At 40.6% G+C, this 20,610-nt stretch overlaps 1 protein-coding gene across 2 annotated transcripts in view; it reads left to right on the top strand.

Annotated features, from left to right (window-relative positions):
* HDAC8 (histone deacetylase 8) overlaps positions 1-20,610 on the top strand; it is a 215,054-nt gene that overhangs the window by 17,411 nt on the left and 177,033 nt on the right. The window lies entirely within an intron of this gene.

Below are 20,610 nucleotides of genomic sequence, written 5' to 3' on the forward strand. Positions count from 1 at the left end.
TTCCATAAGGTTCTGGCATCCACAGAGCTTTCTGTACCTTAGGGGCACCAACAGCCTCATCTAGATCATGAAAGGTAGCGTGTGGAAAATTCCTGTGTTGTGCTCCTGCCTTCTTCCAGCAAATGAGATCACACTACCTGGGCAATGGTTTGATGTATTTAATGTGACATCACAGAATCTCTGAGCTACATGGTCATGGAATGGTTACAGTAGCGCTGTCTCCAGGCCAAGCCCCAAAGTGTCAAAGTGTGAAAATGGTGTTTCTGGACAGGGTTTACATAGTGCTAGGTAAGATGTAAGCCTTTCTAGAATGAAGTCCCTTAGGATGACTGAAGACATCAGCAATCCCTTGATACCACCAGCAGTTCACCTACTACCTCTGCACTTTTATTATCCCAGTATCCTTTCTCCTTAAGAGAAAGGAATTTGGTCCCCAGACACAAAAATGACCTTCCAGTGGCCGAAGGCCTTCTACCCCCAGCCTTGGCCTGTACCGTTGTCTAATGCCTTCAGCATCCAGGTACGAGGGTGTGGATGGGAGGGTGATGGATTGGAGTTGTCCTGTTGCAGGAGGACCTGCATACCTAATATCTGCCCCTCCACCCACATCTCCAGGAAGTTGGCCCTAACCAAGGTCAGTTACCCCAAGTGGAGATGAGAGCTCTTAGTGATCAAGGCCACTTTGAAGATAAGGAGACACATCCTTTAAGAAGGACACACAGTTTGTGATCATGAGCTCAAAGCATTATATCTCTGAGTAGCCGGCTAGGGCAGACTTGTAAACTCAGCCCATACCAGGTGAAATAGACCCCTCCCAGAGTACCCATCCCATTTCAGAATTCCGAATATCAACAGGGTTCCAGGCTGAGAATGTCACAGCTATTTACCCCAGCCACAGCATAGTGAGTGGGCAGATGCATGTGTGGAACATAAAGATCCAGGCCCATTCTGGGGCAGCCCAGAGGTTTATGTTGTTCCAAAGTACCTCATTCTGTTAGGATCAGGGTTTGCCTGTGCTCATGGTACCACTCCAAAAGGCCAACACAGCACGTTCAAACTTTGCATATTATAATTTCATGAATTTTGTCTCACACTGCGATCTGCAGACCACCTGCATCTTAATCCTAAGATGAAGATTCCCGAATCAGACCCTCCAGGGGCAGAGCCCAAGAATATTCATTTTTTTTACCAGGGTCTCCCAAGGTGATTCTGATGCAAAGCACAGTTTGAGAACTCCTGGTCTAAAGGTTTTTCTAGTTGCCCCACTCTGACCTAACCACTAGTATACCTCTATAAGTACTACAGTTGAGGCAAAAACAGACCAAGGTAACCTTCAGGCTCTTGGGACATTGTCCCATGGAACTTCCGTGCAGATCTTTCATCCTCCCATATCTGTAACACCTTCTTACTAGCCGCGGGTCCCTCTCTCCCTGCTACCTCAGTTCACACCAGCCATTGCTGCCCATGCATCTAAAATGTCTTCCACTTCCATAGGCTCCATGGCCATCTGCTCCCCAACCACAGCCCCCAGTTCATAACACTAGTTTTGGAGAATGCCACGTAAAATCCTCCTCCTCCACATTTGCCTCCCCACCATTACCACTACCAGCAGACACATGGATTAACCAGGTCTGGCAGGGGTGGGGGCCGGCACTCCTGCTATACCTCCAACACATAATACAATTGGCCCCCGGGCCCAACCTCCTCCTCAGAATTCACTTCTAACTCACTACACCCCTCTATCCAGACCTCTTCCCTTCATGGCATTACTTGTTTCCAGCCTACTGTTCCCCTAGAACCACTGATATCTCTGAACCTGGTCAATACCCAGTATAGCCACTCAAGTATGGACTACCCAAGGACATGTTCAGTTAGCCTTCACCCTACAGTATGGCACAGAGGTTAAGAGCAGGGACTCTGAAGTCACAATGCCTGGATTTGAATCCCAGCACTACCACTTTCTATGTGACCTTGAACAACTTACTTACGCTCTCTGTCCCTTGATTTCCTCGCCTGTGAAATGGAGATAATAATAGTACCTACCTCGCAAAGCAGTTGTATTACATGAAGTAGTGTGTGTAAAGCACACAGAATAATGTCTGGCACGGAGGAAAAGCATCTGCTGTTGAGTAGCATAGGAATTACACTAACTGGGTCATCCAGGGTTGAGACACCAGTTAGATTTCCTTTTGGCATAGCCCTATCTACCCATGCCAAAAATTGGAAGACTCTTACCTAGAAACCTTTGACATGAAATTTACTCTTGTGCCCATAGACCTTCTACATCCGCAACTTTTAGAACTTTGTGCCCTTCCTACTTCATGATCACCCATCCAGTCTTTTGCTACTGCCTGATGCACTTGTCTACCCAGTACCCTGCAGTTAGCCTCAGCAACCTAAGGCGGAGACCAGTTTCATCCTACAAGAGGTGCTAGCTTTCCAGCAGCATCATGATTGGCCCACTGCCTGATTCACTGGAAGGTTGTTGATCAGGAAGTAGTTGGGAGGACCACCCACAGGCACCTTGATATTATAATCCTATTAAGAGGCATGGTTTCCCAGCTCACCCTCAGCATTCTCTCTTAAATGTAACTTCTGTGTTTGCTTTCAGGTCCAGGTACCAGGACTGCGCGTAAATTACACTCTTATGCCCTGCCCTTTACCTCCACCTCCTCCTGATCCTAGATCAGTGGGACCCTCCTACCCAGTCTCATTTATGCCCAGAACCCAGGGAACAGATCTTATAAGTATGAACAACAGTAGTGACAGAGGATGTAAAAAGAAAGAAAAGCACTTGAGAATGATTTTAGAGGCATAACTGACAGAACTTGGTGATGAGTTGGCTGTTGGGGGTAAGGAGAAGGAACAAAACATTGTATTGGTTCCCTGTTTCACTCAGAGTAAAAGCCAGAGTCCCTACCATGGCCTACAGAGCCCTGCACCTTCCTTCCTTTAACCCCTTCTCTGTAGAACTACTGTTTTCTTTCCTCACTGTTCTCTGGCCCCTGGACTTCTCGTGTCCCTTGAACCTACCAGGCGTGTTCCCACCTCTAGGCCTTTTGCCTTGCTGTTCCTACTGCCTGAAATACTCTTTGCCCAGCTAATGCCTCTTCACCTCCTTTAAGTCTTTGCTGAATACTCACCGTCTCGGTAAGGCTCCCTGACCATGTCTTGAGATTCGCATTGCCAAAAAAGTTTTCCATTGCCCTTTCCCTTTTGATTGCTCTCCATACTATTAATCATCAAAAAAAAATATTTAATTCACTTCTTGTTTATTTTATGTCTTCTGCTCCCACTAGAATATAAACTTTATAGGAGGTAGGGATTTTTTTTATCTGTTTTGTTCATTACTAGAGCTCCACTGCCTAGAACTCTACTTGGCAATAAAATTTTACTCTACCTTCAATAAAATTTTGTTGGGTTAAATGATCAAGTGTGAAAGTTGGAATGGATGGGCAAGAGAGAGGAGTGGGAAACATCGATTACATTGATTCCCAACCATTTGGGGGAGTGTCCCTCATAGTACTACCAGTTGACTTATTGAATGTCAAAATGTTTGGAAAATAAAAAATAAAAGTGATTAAGTTGGAAAGATGAGTTAATTCCTTCTCAAGGTAGGCCCTCAGTGAATGAATCAATGGTATCTTAACAGCTTTTATGAAATTATCAGAACCAGGAGAGAGAGAAAGAGAGAGAGAGAGAGTTAGAGAGGAAGTCAGGGAGGGGGAGAGGAGGCTCCATACTTCAGTCAGAAGTTCAAGTGCTCACAAAGTCGAATAAGCAGTCAATAATATGTCAAGAGTTCCAGCAGGTGGAACACGACGAAACTGGACCGTTATATAAGCTTTGCATTTTAACCAAGCGACCACTAGAGGGCGGGCAAGGTTAAATCAAGAATGCTTTCTGCTTGATGAAATTCTGTTTAACGTCATCCACATTTCTATTTATTGATCTGATGTTCATATAAACTGTTTCATCAGTTCCAAGTGTTCTCCTGAGCTAATTTTTTCCATCAGCTCAGTATCTGTCTCATAATCGTTCTCCAGTAAATATTTATAATTTGAATGAAAGAATGAATATTTAGAAGAGATTTTTCACCTTGAAATTTGCGTTTGACTAATTAGCTGTGGTCAGTATTTCCATTAAGAAACTACCCTTCAGAGTTCAAAACCCGGCTGATAAATATAGAATCCATGGTGCTTGGTGCCTAAAGAATCCTTAGGCAAGAGAAGGGCAAGAGTCTGACTTGGCATTTGTGTGCTTTATATGTGTAAACGATAGTGTTAGATAACAGTGCACATTGTAGTGCCTGAGCTAGGAGTCACTGACCGCCCAGCTGCCTCTGCTCTGATACCAGCCTGGCAGCCGATGAAGGATGCTGGTTACCTGGGCTGGCTGTCCCCCTCCCCCGCCACCACCCTCCAGAATTGTTAGCTGGAATTTTGCAAGTGGAGATCTCACTGCTTTTGAAACCTGCTGCCCACAGTGTGTTTGGGAGCTGTACGGTTGTCTGGGATGAAGAAAGTTAAACAGGCTTTGCTAATTGTCTTAATTATCAATTGTTGCCATTGGAATTCTGAAGGGGTTTTGAGTGCCTGGATTTGCAGCTTCCTAAGCTGGATAACTATGGAGATGTGGAAACCTTGTCCTATTGTCAACTGATAGCTGACGTCTCTGAACGCCCTTGATTCAGGCCCATGAACTGGGCTCTCAATATTAGGTATTTTTCATTGGTGTATTCATTTCAAATAGCCTGAGAAATATAACCCATTTTTAATAAACTTTTTTAGGTTAGTCTTAGATTTACAGGAAAAATGAGCAATGGTATAGTGTTTCCATGTACCCCACACCCAACTTCCCCAACGTGTTACATGGATATATTTGTTATAATTAATGAACCAGTATTGATACATTATTATTAACTACAATTCATAGTTTACTCATATTTCCTTAGTTTTTGCCTCATGTGCTTTTTCTGTCCTAGAAGCCCATCCAGTATACCACATTACATTTAGTTGTCATGTCTCTCCTGCTCCTCCAAGCTGTGACACTTTCTCAGATTTTCCTTATTTTGATAACCTTGACGTTTTGAGAGGTACTGGTCATAATATTTGGTATTATGTATCTTTCAGTCTATTTTATGTATTTTAATGTGTTTTTCAGTCTATTAAATGGACTCATTTCGAATAACCTGAGAAATACAATCCATCTTTATTCCCAGCACTGAGTTTTGTAATCTGAACAGTTCCCGAAGCTGGTCCTTGCTAGAGGAGGGCAAGTGTCTACAGCATTGGTGACTTTTTCTAATACAGTGTACACTCAGAGTAAACCTTTTTATTTATTGTCCATAGTCACCAAATCCATGCTGGTATCATCTTGTCTCAGGAAACTTAAATGGAAATTGAAGGTGCAAATTTACAGTATGTATCTAGGACTAATTGGTCTTAATTTTTTTTTTTTTTTGTAACATCTGAACTATAGTGAGAGACTTCATTTTAAGTTTTACTGTTTAAATGTAAGAACCAAGAGTTCTGTGGAGGAGAAGAGGAAGGAATGCTGGGTAGGGCCACATATTGTTCTACAGCTTTACCTTCATTTAATTTTCTACCCCAACCTGTCTTTAATATAAACTGTATTATCACCAGGATAAGACTCAGCTTTCTTTCTCTTTTCGCATATTTTCAAATATTTAATACAACTACCCACACAGATTCTTACACAGTGATCCCACTAAATTTAGTTGGAATGCTAGTAAGCTACATTCACTTCCTCGCTGGTCTTTGCTAGAATTCTGTTGGTTTTTCTTCTGAGAATCTTAATTTGTCATGCCTTTTATGAACTGTCTTTGGAATTTAGTAAAACTGGCTCTTTAAACTCTTCTGGAGACTGGGGGCAAATCAAGGTAAGGTGTAAGGTGAGAGGAGCGAAAATCACTAATCTTGCCTGATGTACTTTAATACAACAGTAATAATAAATCATACAAGGTAGGGGCACCTGGGTGGCTCAGTCGTTAAGCGTCTGCCTTCGGCTCAGGTCATGGTCCCAGGGTCCTGGGATCGAGCCCCGCATCGGGCTCCCTGCTCGGCGGGAAGTCTGCTTCTCCCTCTCCCGCTCCCCCTGCTTGTGTTCCCTCTCTCGCTGTGTCTCTCTCTGTCAAATAAATAAATAAAATCTTTAAAAAAAATCATACAAGGTAGATTGAGTCAAGTGGTAATTGTGGACTTTATGCCAGACAACCAATAAAACCTCTCTAAGAGATTTACAGATTCCCCTAGGAAGTATTTTGAAGGTTGTTAAGCTCTTATTAACGTTCTGACCAGGAATCCCTATCTGTGAACTTTCTTTAAGAAAGATACACATCCATTAAGTAGGTACCTTAATTAACTGTAGAGACTTCTGTTTGCCCTTCAGAACTTATTCATATAAACAATATCAACATTTACTAAAAATCTCTCAGAAATGCATGCCAGTTGTAAGAAATGTAGTGTAAATGATTGGAATTCAAGCCATTTGCATGAAATAAAATTGATTATTGGAGGTAATGGTACAAATTACAAAACTTTTAAAACGGTTCAGATAAATAGGGGGCCTTTCCACCTTATTAGATGACAACTTTGGAATAGGCTCAATGTTGAATCCAGGTCATGGAGACTGAATAATGTATCTGTTAGTTCTCAAGTGCGTTTTTGTTTCTGACAAAATTTGCTTTTCTTGCAGGCGATATCAGTGGCTAGTTAGCTCAAGCAGTTCAAATACAATGTTAATAAAGCTAGGACCTTGGTTTTTGTCTTTGTACAAAGAGTTAGTTTTTGCTGATTCCATTGCTATTGGCTGCACCATTCACCTTGGCCTGCCATCTCTTCAAAAGCGTATCCTCAGTCACAAGGGAGGCCAAGCTGGGAGATGCAGATTGATAAGTGTAAATCTTTCCCAGCTTTAAAAAAACAGCCCCAAACCCCCTTTCTCTCGGTGGGGGGGTCAGTCGCATCATTTCCACTGGTTTGCCTTACCATGTTGTTATGAGTACCCTAAAATGTAGAACTATGTCCGTTGCCTTCTTTGTTTTATATTCTATTAGCTCAGGAAAGTTCTTCATTCCATTGAGCACCAGACTGTGGGGTATATTTTTGGAAGCAAGTGTAGGTGTACCAGAGCCAAAAAAGGTTGGGAACAACTGTAGACAAACTGATCTCACTGTTCTTAGAGCTGCCAGCTCTAGGCATAGAGCCCTTAAAGTGGACTATAAATGTAGAGTACGTGGTTAAAAGAAAATCCATTATGTGGGACTAATTTCTGGTTTCCCACAATCAGATGCATGTATTTTGTGTGCATGTTTTATGTGGAGAGAAGCAGGTGTGCACAAAGCTGATCTATTTAGCTATATTAAATTAGAACTGGGGTCTTAATGAGAGAAAAATTGTGAATTGGATAATTAGGATAGTACTTTGACTTTTTTTGTCAGTGCCTTTATTTAAACTCATCGTGCTAATATTTCTGTGAAGGAGATGCTTAAGCTAGGAACTTTTCGCTAAGTCCAAAAACTGAAGCAGAGAGAACCTAGGTCTCCTAGGTTCCTACCCCAGTTTCTATCATTGGAACATGTAAGCCTCTTAAGAGGACTTGCTGGACATAACTCTGAAATCAAAGTACAGAAGGATTTCTGGTTTTTCATTCTCCCTTTTTGATAGAGGAAACAATGGCATTATAAATAAACACAGAAACTCTTGATGTGTAAAAGTTATTGAGCCAGTTCTCGCCAAAGACAGCAACGTGAACTGGCTGCAGGAGTAGTAAACAGGGTGTGAGGAAAGGAAGCCCACAGAAGACATCATGACAAGGTTTGGACATTAGGCATGGAAACATCTGATTATATAGTATGTTAACCAGTCATAAGCTATAATGGCCCAAGCTAAGACCTGTTAGCTCATTTTTCCTTCCCTAGATCATTATATCCAGCAGAGAGGAAAAGAAAGCTAGTGTATTCTAATAGTGATTTCAGCACTGACTTAAAGATTAAGTACAGGTATGCTCCAATTTAAGAAAACCAGTAAATTAAAAAAATGCACACTGCCAAATGAATACATTCAGGGGTTGAATAGAGAATTCATTTTCTAGAAGGAGTCTTCACTATGACAGGATTCACCTACTGAGTTCCTTAAGTCAAATTCTCTAGTGAATTCACGATTTGATTTGCAGAGAGTGAATTAGCACGTGTCTTTTTAAGAATGTGTCTGCTGTAAGGTTTATCTTAGTATGACTATTTGGGAAAAACCAACATAAAGAGGTTTCAAAGAATTTTATTTTCCTGATTTTTTGTAGCACCGTATGACCTGTGTAGATTTCCATGTAGGCCAAAGCATAAAAACAGGATTATGAGTGCTGTCTAGAGTAAGAGACATTAGAATTCGATGCATAAGAGATATTAAAAGGAAAGAACACTGAAAATTTTGACCATTTCTAATTTCTGGGAAAGCCATCTTGTTTTCCATCTCTGGTATACCTCTCACCTCTGACCAATTAGTTGAAATTTTCTCTCCTGCTGATCTCCTATAACCATTGTAGCTCTGAAACATAGAAATGATCCATAAGGGTACAAATAAAATCATTTAATGAAGCAACAACAATAGAAGCACCAATAACATTCTCAGGAGGGTTAAGAGGTTTGATCAGCTAATACTGAAAATAAGGGGGCAAGTGCCTTATTTGAAAGTAAGAGTGTAACTTCGTAAGCACAACCCTGGATCATAAAGGCTGCAGGCTCGGATGGGGGTGCTCTTTAATGCCGAGGATACAGCTAGAAAAACTGCCCTTGTCCGAAAGTACTAACAACCATGAAAATGTACAGAAGTTTCAACAATTGCGGCTCTATAGAAAATGGTGGGCAGAATTATAAAAGCACGTTACAGAACTTCCAGCTAATTATACTTAAACACCCAAAATACATGAAGGAAATAAATTTCCAAAGGGCATCTTCCCACATCAGCAAAAGCATCAGCTACTTTCTTTATCCTTTCATGTAATAATGAGCGTATATCAAGCTCTGAAGCTACTATCCCTAGCTCTACGAGGACAGGCCCCTTGGAAATAATGCATTTCAAGAATCGTAACTTCTTTCCATTTCTTTAGATCTTCTTTAACTTCTTTCAACAGTATTATAGTTTTCAGCATACAAGTCTTGCGTTGCTTTTGTTAAATTCATTCCTAGGTGTTTATTCTTGTTGATACTATGATGTATAAGTAGAATTTTCCTAATTTCATTTCTGGATTGTTCATTGCTATGGTAAAGAAGTATAATTGACTTTTATATTTTGATCTTATATCCTACAATCTTGTTAAACTCTTATTTATTGCATCTAACGGTTTTTTAGTAAAATCCTTGAGATTTTCTATATACAAGATAATGTCACACTAGCCTCATAAGATAAGTTGGAAAGTGTTCCCTCTGCTTCTGTTTTCTGGAAGACATTATAGATAATTGGTATTACTTATTCTATATACATTTGGTAGAATTCAGTGAAATCATCTGGGCCTGGGTTTTTTCTGCAGAAATTAACATGAAGATCCTAAAATTCATATGGAATTGCAAGGGATCCCAAATAACCAAAACAATCCTAAAGGATTGTTCCTAAAAAAGGAAAACAGAAAGGACTCGTACATCCCAATTTTAAAACTTACTACAAAGCCGTAGTAATCAAAACAGTCTGTAACTGGCATAAGGAAAGACATACAGATCAATGGAATAGAATTGAGAGTTCAGAAATAAACCCATACATCCATGGTCAGTTGATTTTTGACAAGGATACCAAGACCATTCAATTGTGAAAGATTAGCCTCTTCAATGAGTGGTTCTGTGATAACTGGGTATCCACATGCAAAAGAATGGAGTTGGCCCTTTATCTCCTACCATATAGAAAAATTAACTCAAAATAGATCAAAGACCTAAATGCAAGAGATAAACCTCTTAGAAGAAAACTTAGGAGTAAATCCTTGTGATCTTTGATTAGGCAGTAGCTTCTTAAGATGAAACGCCAAAAGCACAAGTGACAAAAGAAAAAATGAATTGGACTTCATCAAAATTAAAAACAGTTGTGCTGCGAGTAATATCTTCAAGCAGAAGGGCAGCCCATTGAATGTGAGAAAATATTTTCAAGTCATATATCTGATAAAGATCTTGTATCCAGAATGTATGTAAAACTCTTACAACTTAGCAATAAAAAGAACAATAACCCAATAGAAAAGTATACAAAGGATTTGAGTAGACATTTCTTGAAAGAAGATATACAAATGGCCAGTAAAGACATTAAAAGATTTTCAGTATCATTAGTCATTAGGGAAATGCAAAGCAACTCTGCAGTTAGATACCACTTCATACCCACTAGGATGGCTGTCATAAAAAAAAATGGACAATAGCAAATATTCAAGAAGATATGGAGAGATTGGAACCCTTATACATTGCTGGTGGGACTATAAAATCGTATAGTCACTTCAGAAAACAGTTTGGCATTTCTACATAGTTAAACATAGAGTTAAAAAAAATAATACAGTCCAGAACTTCTATTCCTAGGCATATACCTGAGAGAATGGAAAATACACGTCCGCACAAAAATTTGTATGCTAATGTTCATTGCAGCATTATTCACTATAGCCAAAAGATAGGAAAAAAACAAATGTCCATTAACGGATGAATGCAAAATGTGGTATATCCATACAATGGGACATTGTTTGACAATAAAAAGGAAGGAAGTACTGAGGTAGGCTACAACATGATGAATCCTGAAAGCATTATTTCAAGTTAAAGAAGCTAGTCACAATGACCACATATTGTATATTCTATTTGTATGAAATATCCAGAGTAGATGCATCTATAGAGACAGAACGTAGATTAGTGGTTGCCAGGGCCCAGGAGCTCTCAGGAAAAATGAGGTGTAGTAACTGCTAATGAGCACAGGGTTTCTTTTAAAGGTGATAAGAAGGTTCTAAAATTGATTGTGGTGATGGATAAACACAACTCTGTGAACATTACTAAAAGCCATTGAATTATACTCCCTAAATAGGCGAATTGTATGGCATGTGATTTATAGCTCATTAAAGCTGTTTTTTAAAGGAGGAGGAGGAGAAAAACAATACTAATAAACACAGTTCTGGGTGAAAATAAGTCAGACTGAGGAAGACAAATACCATGTGATTTCACTCATGTGAAATCTAAAAAACAAAACAAACAAAAAGTGGAATCAGACCCATAAATACAGAGAACAAACTGATAGTTGACAGAGGGGAGAGGAGGGGAGTGGGGACGTTGGGCAAAAAAAGTGAACAGGAGAGGGAGACACAGGCTCCCAGTTACGGAATGAATAAGTCATGGGAATAAAAGGCACAGCATAAGGAATATAGTCATTGATATTGTAATCATGTTGTATGGTGACAGATGGTAGCTACACTTGTGGTGAGCGTAACATAATGTATAGAGATGTTGGATCACTATTTTGTACATCTGAAATTAATGTAACACTGTCAACTATACTCAAACAAAAAATTTAATAAAAATAAAAAGCTAAAATAATTTTTAAAAAAGGAAATTCTGGGTCTTACAGTATAGATATGCATTTTAGCGATCAGAAAAGGATTTTTTCCTGAATAATCAACATTCTGTTTTTCTCTTCAGTGGAAGGAGAGGATAGGGAAACAGGAATTAACTCAGGGACCTCTCCAACCTTACACTTTTCAGAAAGATTCTGATTATTCTTTTACTTCTTTAAATAATACAGATTTTATCTAGTAATTTCACAGTTAAAACATCCTCTTTGCAGTGCAAATTTTCTATTGGGGGGGTGCTTTTCACGTGGAAGTAGAAATCAGATCCACTGGTTTCCCTTCACATATAAAATACAAGTCCAGACACTCCCTAGGATGGCTTTAAAAGGCTGACTTTTTAGCCCATGTTTCTAGCCTCATCACCTATCATTCCCTGCTCTAGCCAGTTCTTCATTTTGCAGTTGTCTGTGACTTCCCATGTGCTCCTTCTGTCTAGAATGCCCTGTATACCTCTTCTCTTCCTGGAAAACTCCTTCCCGGCACAGCTTAATTTTCACCTTCCTAGAGTTCTTCCTGACTCTCATAGACAGAATTAATTGCTCTTGCCTTTGTTTTAATTGTATTTGTTTTTGCCTCTAGCATATTGTGTTATAATATGTTAGTTTAGCAGTCTTTGTCAGCCAAGCCTTTGATAACAAAAACCAAGTGTTTACTTCTATATCCACTGAATGTACCAAGTATATGCCTGGCCCACCGTAAGGTAACAATCAGTGTTTGACTGATAGATGGATGGATGGACAGACAGACAGATATCTGATACTAATTGAGTCAGCTTGCTGGTTGGAATCTGGAAAAAGGAAGCATAAGATTATGCTTCTCCCCCTACCCAGCTTCTTGATTGTCAGCAATAAGTATTTCCTGAGTCCCTGTGGAATGTCTACTATCATGGCAAATCCAAAAAAAATGTATAAACCATGGTCCCTGCCGTTAAGGATCTTCTGTAATTGAAGAGATAGACTCAGATGTTTGATGCTAACTAGAAGATAACAGAAAATAACATATGATTGAGCGCTCCGTAATTTTATAATTGCTATCAGAATTCAGTGAAAAAGAAACTTGTTTCTGTCTTCAGGTGTTAGGGCCAAATGGCAGACATAGCATTTCAGACAACAGGAGGGCCCTAGAAGTGAACCCAGGTAGAGTTCCAAAGTGGCACAGGAGGCTAACAGTTACCAGCACCATGGTGGGCAAGCAGTAAACTGCACAAATAATCCCCAAGCCAGCCTAGTCAAGGGAAAAGTGAGTCATGGCTCCTTGGAGCATTTGTAAAGCTTTCAAAGGCCCACTTTCACTTAAGGGAATCCCTATATCTTTACCTCTTTTATGGAACTTTTTTAAAAAATCCACTTATTGGGGCGCCTGGGTGGCTCAGTCTCTTAAGCGTCTACCTTCAGCTCAGGTCATGATCCCAGGGTCCTGGGATCGAGTCCTGCATCAGGCTCCTTGCTCAGCAGGGAGTCTGCCCCTCCCACTCCTCCTGCTTGCGTGCTCTCTCTCTCTCTCTCTCTCTCTCAAATAAACAATCTTTAAAAATGGTTTTAAAAATCCACTTACTCACAAATATTTATTGAGTGCTGTATTAGTTTCCTATTGCTGCTCTAATGTGACCACAAATTTAGTGGCTTTAAACAACAGGAATTTATTCTCTTATGGTTCTGGAGGCCAGAAGTCTGAAATAATCTTATGGGACTAAAATCAAAGTGTCAGCAGGGCTACACTCAGCTGGGCTACACTCTCTCTAGAGGCTCTAAAGGAAAATCTGTTTCCGTGCCTTTTCCGGTGTCTGGAGCTGTGTTCTTTGCTCATGGCCCCTTCCTCCAACTTCATAGCCAGCCGTAGCTTTTCTCTGTGACTCTGCTTCCATTATGTGACCTTCTTTTCTGTGTCAAATCCCCCTCTCCTTCACTCTTCTAAGGAACACTTATGATTACATTAAGGGCACACCCAGATAATCCAGGATAATCTCCCCATCTCAAGAGCCTTAATTTAATCATGTCTACAAAGTCTCTTTTGCCATAAAATGTAACATTCACAAGTTCGGAGGTTTAAGACATGGACATCTTTGGGGGCTACAATGTAGCATTCCATGAGTATCTACTAAATAGCAGGCACTGTGCTAGGCACTTTATATCTCTGCTACATATACGGTATTCATAGCTTCTCTCTCCTACTGTATATTCCTGGAAGAGAGGTCCATGTTGCTTTCTCTTTCACAGTGCTTAGCATGTGGCCTTGCTTGTATATAATAGATACCTGGTAAATAATTAATGAATGATATGAGCCACACCCTGTCCCATAGTAGAATTTAAGTTCATTCACAAAATATGTATTCAGTCATAGGGCAAGGGTCTTTGATATCTGGATAGTCAGATGCAATCCAGGAAATAGTTGTCGAGCTCCTACTGTGTGCCAGAGAACTTGCTAGTTATTAAAGATAAGGACAGAAGTAAGGTAGTCCTGCCCCTGAGGAGAAATAATGAGCAGCTGTGTGCCCAGGCTGGCTAAGAAAGGTCTGGTTAGTGGAGAAGCCATGTCCCAATCTATGGGCACCTCTTAGGGGTACAGGTTAATGGATGAACCATCTAGAAGGAACCCCAAGGGTCATCTAGCACCACCACCGCCGTCACCCCCAGCCATCACCCCACCTTCACGTTCCTATCTGCTGTTGAGATTCTCTGTCCAATGTCACTGCCTAGCATTCTCCAACTTCTGATTGTACAGGGAGGTCACTTTCCCCAGCGGCAGCCCATTTGATCTCCAAGCCAGTCTAAAAAGTTAACAGAACTCTTTCTTCTGTTGAGCTGAAATAATGCCACCGCTCTTCCTAGCCATTCTGCCTCCTGCAGCCACACAAAACAATGTACTTCCTCAGTCTGGAAGAGCCATTCAGATATTTCTAGAGGCTCCCCTAAGTCTTATCTTCTTACTCAGCCATTTATTCCTTCAACAACAAATGGTCTCTGAACATCTCCTATATGACTGCCACTGTGCTATGGACTGGAGATACAGAGATGAGTAGGACAAAATTCTGTCCTCAGGGAGCTCCCAGTCTAGCAGGGAAGCATTCGTATCTGCAATGTGACAAGTGTTCCAGGAGAAGGAGCTGAGAGTGGAGACCAACCAGCTACACACAGGGCTGTTAAGAGGTCAGGAAGGTGGTATTTGAGCTTGGCCTCATTCAGCCAGTCAGTATTGAGTACCTACTGTACATCAGGTATTCTGCTGGGTACCAGGGATATAATAGTGACCTAGGAATTTACCAGGCAGAATAAGCCAGGCAAAGGGATCAGCATTTGCGAAGTCAAGAAGGTGTTCACTTGTTTAAACATTTGTTTTGGTTGTTAGGTTTTTATTGTGTTTGAGGCAAAGATGGTAGGCACTGGGGATACAGCGATAAACCACACTGACCCTGTCCCTGACTTCAAGAAGCTTGTAGTCAACTGGGATATACTGACGAGTAAACTAGCTTTCCGACATAATGTGATTAATGGCTGTAATAGGCACAGGGCACTAGGGAAGCACATAAACAAAGACCCTAAGCTCAGTAAGGGTGTGGGGGAGGTACTGTGTTCAGAGCAGGATTTTTTTTTTAAATATTGAGGCTGTTGTGATTCCTGAGCTGAGTTTTCAAGGGCAAAAAATTAGAAGCCAGGCGGATGCAGGAGAGAAGGATAAGGAACATGTGACGGTAGGCAGGCATGGAAGAATAACAGTTGTGACAAAACTTGTCAAGAGTTTGGTGTCGCTGTGGCAGAAAGTTTGCTTGGGCCAGTGGCAGGAGATGAGGCTGGAAACTTAGATGAGGCCAGATCCTTAAGGACCTTGTGTACTGCACTAAAGTGTTTGGACTTTATCCTGAAGGCAGTAGGGAGCCAGAAAAGATCATTAACCAGGGAAGTGACACAGTCAGATTTTTCTTTGACAAAAATAACTCTGGCCACATTGTGGAGGATTAAATCCAAGGGGTGAGACTAGAGGCAGGAAGACTGGCTGGAAGGCTGGTGCAGTCAGCCAGCGCGGTGATAATGAGGGCAGTGGCAGAGGAAACAGGAAGGGGCGGGGGGCAGAGGGAGGGTTTATGAAGTAAAATTATGAGGGAGAGGAAGACAGAACAATCAAAATTGACACTAAGGTTGCCAGTTTGAAAAAACGATGATAGGAATACAGGAGGAAGAGTACGTTTCAGGGGGTGATGATGAGTTCATTGCTAGTCATGGGGTTTTGGGGGTACCTGAGAGATAGATGTCTAGGGAATTATCAAAGTTTGGAATGCAGTAGTGTCTGGGCATAAACTAGAATGGTGTGTGAAAATAACAGTTCGTAATTCAACAAATATTTATTGAGTGCCTATATGTGTTATACTAGAGGAGGTTCCTGGGGTTACAAAGATGAGTAAGACAGTCTCTGCCCTCCAGGAGTCCCACCTCATTAGGAAAACAGAGGTAGAAGCAAACAATGACAAGGCAATGTGGAAACACAGCAATAGAGGTTCTGCACAGGATGTTGTTATAGGAACACTGCCGAGAAGCACTTCACCTGAGGGAGAAGAGGGAAGGCCTTCTAAATTAAGTGCTATTATCTCAGTTAAATCTTGAAGAAATAAGAGTTAACCATGTTTTAAAAAAAAAAAAAGGAGAGGGAAGGACATTCCAGGCAAAGGGGACAACCAAAAGCAAAGTCAGGGAGGCAGGAACAAAAACATGGTGTATGCATTTCAGTATTGGTAGAGTACAGAATACAAAGGTGAAATTAGAGTGTGTAAGGGCTGGACCATGGAAGGCCTTATGCACCATGTTCACATAGTTTGGACTATAAACAAGGAAGAGCCCCTGAAGGTTTCAAGGAAAATGACACGGTCAGAGCTGCATCATTCTGATGGTTGTTTCCCTCTCCTAGAATACAAGCTCGACAAAGACAAAAAGCATCTAGTAGACACTCACAGATATTTGTTGAATGAGGGAATTAGCATAGGGGGCCGACGTGACGGGCCAAGACTAAAGGCAGGGAAATTATGGCAATAATCCAGAGTGTAAATAATGAAGGCCTGACCTAAGAGTGGCAGTGGGAGGTGCAAAGAAGATGCTGGAGTCAAGAACTATGTACCAAGCTTTGGTCTGGCTAGACAGTGATACCTGCATGATTTTATCCTCCTTTCAATTTACCATACTGACATTCTGCTGTGTCCTGGATACTGCTAGATCTCAGGGACACGAAGAAAAGTAAGATTTGTGCCATGCTTTTAGGAAGCTCCCAGCTTCGTGGATTAGACAGACCAATCTAGGAAAGATAGATACAGTATAATGTATATATTATGTATTGGTTCTACAATAGAGTTCTGAACTGGTGGGGGCACCATGTAGAAATGACTAATCCACATGGGGAAAGGCTTCATGGTAGTGACATTTGAGCTGATTGTCAGACGTAGAAGGAATTGCCAGGCGGAGGAGGGGAGTATGGCATTCTGGGGTAAAGAATCATGTGCAGGTACATGGAATTGTGAAAGGCTTGGTCAGATTCCAGGACCAGTGAGAAGCTGGGTGTGGCTCTGTACAGGGACGGCAAAAAGCTTTTGTCATATGCTAACTGCATTTGATTGATAGTAGCTACCAATCAAAGATATCCCCATCTACCTAGACAAAAGCTAGAAACACGGGCCTCCATCATCTCTACATCCTACTCATTCTACCTCCAAAATGGTTTTTGACTCCAACCTCTTCTTTGTACCTCCCACTGCCAATCTCATGCCAGGCCTTCATAAAAGGCTGTGTTAGGAAAGGTTCTGAAGCCGTCTCTGGGCTTAATGGGAAAGAGTAATGTGATCAATTAGCAGTGTCTGCCATGGGTATAAAAGTAAGGACTGGCAGTATGCAGTCACATCCCTGGGCGTAGAGTATGAGGTCAAGAATGGCAGGAACTGGTGCATTAGAGTCCAGTTTTGAGAATGTTGAGATTGAAGTACTTATGGGCTGGAGGTGTCCAGTCAATAAGCAGATTGAGAGCTCAGAAGATAGGTCAGTGACAAAGATGTAGATTTTTGGAAATTAGCTATGTATACATCAGAAGTAGATAAACTTTTTCTGTAATGGTCCAGATAGTAAATATTTTCGACTTTGCAGGTCATAAGGTCTCTATCCATACATGTTTAACTTTGCTCTTGTCACCTCAGAGCTGCCATACATAGTATTTAATGAATGGGGATGGCTGTGTTCCAATAAAACTTTACTAACAAAAACACATTAGGCTGGATTTGGCCTGTGGGCCATAGTTCGACAACCTCTAATGTTGACAGGACATAGCATACCGTCATGGGATGTAATAAAGTATAGTTGGCACTAGACAAGACTTGAGTTTGGTCCCAGCAGCTCTCTACCTACTAACTTTGTGACTTTGGACAAGCCAGTTAAAATTTTCTTGACTCTTGTTTCCTCTTCTGTAAGATGGAGCTTCCATGCTAGTGTCTGCCTTACATGCTTCCTGTGAGGAATAGCTGAGCTATTCCATATAAGCAGTAATTACAGTACCTAGAATTCAATAAATGTTTGCAATTATTACTATCACTATTACTATTGGGATTGTTCATGTTGTTAGAGATTTTAATTAAGATCATAGGAATGCATGAGATCACTGGGGAAAAGTGGGTAGAACAGAAGAGAAGAGGGTATCAACACTTAAGGGGCAAACAGAGGGGGAGAAACCAGAGAAAGAACTGGCAACATTGTAGGAGAGGACCCAGAAGTATAGTTGACCCTTGAACAATATGGAGGTTAGGGGCACTCACCCCTTGCACAGTCAAATATCTGCATATGATGGGTTGTGGGGTTTTTTTGGTATATTTGACACACAATGTTACATCAGTTTCAGGTGTTGCATATAACTTTTGACTTCCCCAAAACTTTGCTAATAGCCAGCTGTTAACCAGAAGCCTTACTGATAATACAGTCGATTAACACGTATTTTGTGTGTTGTTTGCATTTTATACTGTATTCTTCCAATAAAATAAGCTAGAAAAGAAAATGTTACTGAGAAAATCATAAGGAAGAGAAAACATATAATCTATACTATGTTTATTTTAAAAATATGTATATAAGTGGATGCACACAGTTCAAACCCATACTGTTCAAGGGTCAACTGTGATGTATAGGAATCTAAGGAAGAAAACTGTTTTAAGGAAAGGGCAAAAAGCAAAAGTCTTCCACATAAGAAAAATGGGAAAAGGCCATGAAAAGGCAGTTATCAAAAGACATACAAATGGGCAATAAACATTTGTTATAAAAAGATGTTCATTTTCACTGCTAACCAAGGACATGAACAAAGAATCATGTGTTTTTGTTGCTTATCTGTGAGATTGGCAAAGATTTGAAAGATTAACACAATGTTACCAAGGCTGTGGGGAAACAGGCACTCTCTTGTACTTACTGGTGGGAATGTAAATTTTTCAGGACTTTACAGAGGAGAGTTGAGCAATATGTATCAAAATGAAAAATAAACATATCTTATGAGACAGCAGTGTTCTGAGAATTTACCCCAAAGGAGATAGAAAATTATACAAATGCTTTTTAAAAATACATGTAACGATGTTGGTCTCAGCATCATGATAGCAAAAACAACCTAAAATGCTCAACAATAAAATAGTCACGGCAGATACACACAATGGAATACTATACAGCCATTAAAAATTATGCCATAGCTCTATACTTAATTGACATGGAAAGATATCCATAGCACATTATGGAAGGTTATAAAGCAGCAGTGTATTCTCTCCATTAAATAAGACTTTGCTCCTAAGAAACAGTGTTTTAGGTTTTTTTCTTGGTAGTGAGGTTTCAGGTCATTGAACTTTTTGTTAAAGTTTGAGTAGTTGAATACATTTTACTGAACATGTGTCATTTTATAGAAACAGTAATAAGTAATATGCTGGCAACCCAGATCTCTGAAAAAATAAAGCCCTAAATTTGTAGCATTTGCTAATTTTGATGATATAAATACTCTCGAGGGCTTGCAAAATTCCTGAATATTTAATAATCAGCACTCACTAGCTGGCTTTGACACACCACTGGCATTGAGCCACCCAAGCACCCCTAAAAGGAAGTGCCTTTAAAATTATCCATATTGTACCAGGCCTCATCTATAACTCCCCTTCTCTCTCTCTCTCTCGCTCTCTCTCTCGCTCTCTCTACCGCCTTTCCTTTCTCATCATTCATTTGCTCCTCAGTTTGCTCTTCTGCCACCATTGAAAATATACCAGTAATCACGTGATTGCCAAATCCAACAGACCCTTCTCAGTCCTCAACATACTCAACTTCATTGTTACTAATAATACTATTTGCCCTCTTGTGCTAGGCTTTCTTCTCTTATCCCAAGCAAGAACAAACAAGGTTCATGGCTTACCATGGCCTGCCTAAGACAAGCTGAAAAAGAACGTAAAACTGTGGGAGAGGAAGACCTGGATTGGAGACGGGTCAGGTTATATGTGTTAGTGGCCACATTTTATCTGTCTTGGTAATTTTAGGACTTAACCAGTGGGTGGAACCCAGAAGGCACACACAAATGTGGCTCACTCTCTGTGACATCTGGGGCAAGACACTTCATCTTTCTGAGCCTCAGGTTCCCCATGTATACAATGAGAATCATCATAATACCAACCCTAAGGGTTGTTTCAAGAACATCCGTGTGCCTGTATATTGTGACCTTTAAAGATTATTCAAACATAAGAAGTAAAAAGGTTTCTAATGTTATCTTTGTTTGGTATTTCTTCCCAACCTCCCTAAATTAAACTTCCCTTGACCTTATCTCCCTCAAGCTACTATTTCCTTCCATTTTCCATAAAATTGCCTGCTTTCTCCATTTCGTTCTTTCCCATTTACTCCGCAACTCTCTGTTCCACTGGAACTCCTTTTATCAGGTTCACAAGAGACAAGTAATTTTTAATCTTCATCTTACTTGACCAGCATTTGATACTGGTAAACATACCTCGATTCTTTCTTTTGTTTTAAACAGTTATCGCCAGGGGGCGCCTGG

This window comes from Eumetopias jubatus, unplaced genomic scaffold (assembly GCF_037043125.1).
Source record: "Eumetopias jubatus isolate StellerSeaLion01/CBP00866 unplaced genomic scaffold, mEumJub1_p1.0 scaffold_11, whole genome shotgun sequence".
Taxonomy (NCBI): Eukaryota; Metazoa; Chordata; class Mammalia; order Carnivora; family Otariidae; genus Eumetopias; species Eumetopias jubatus.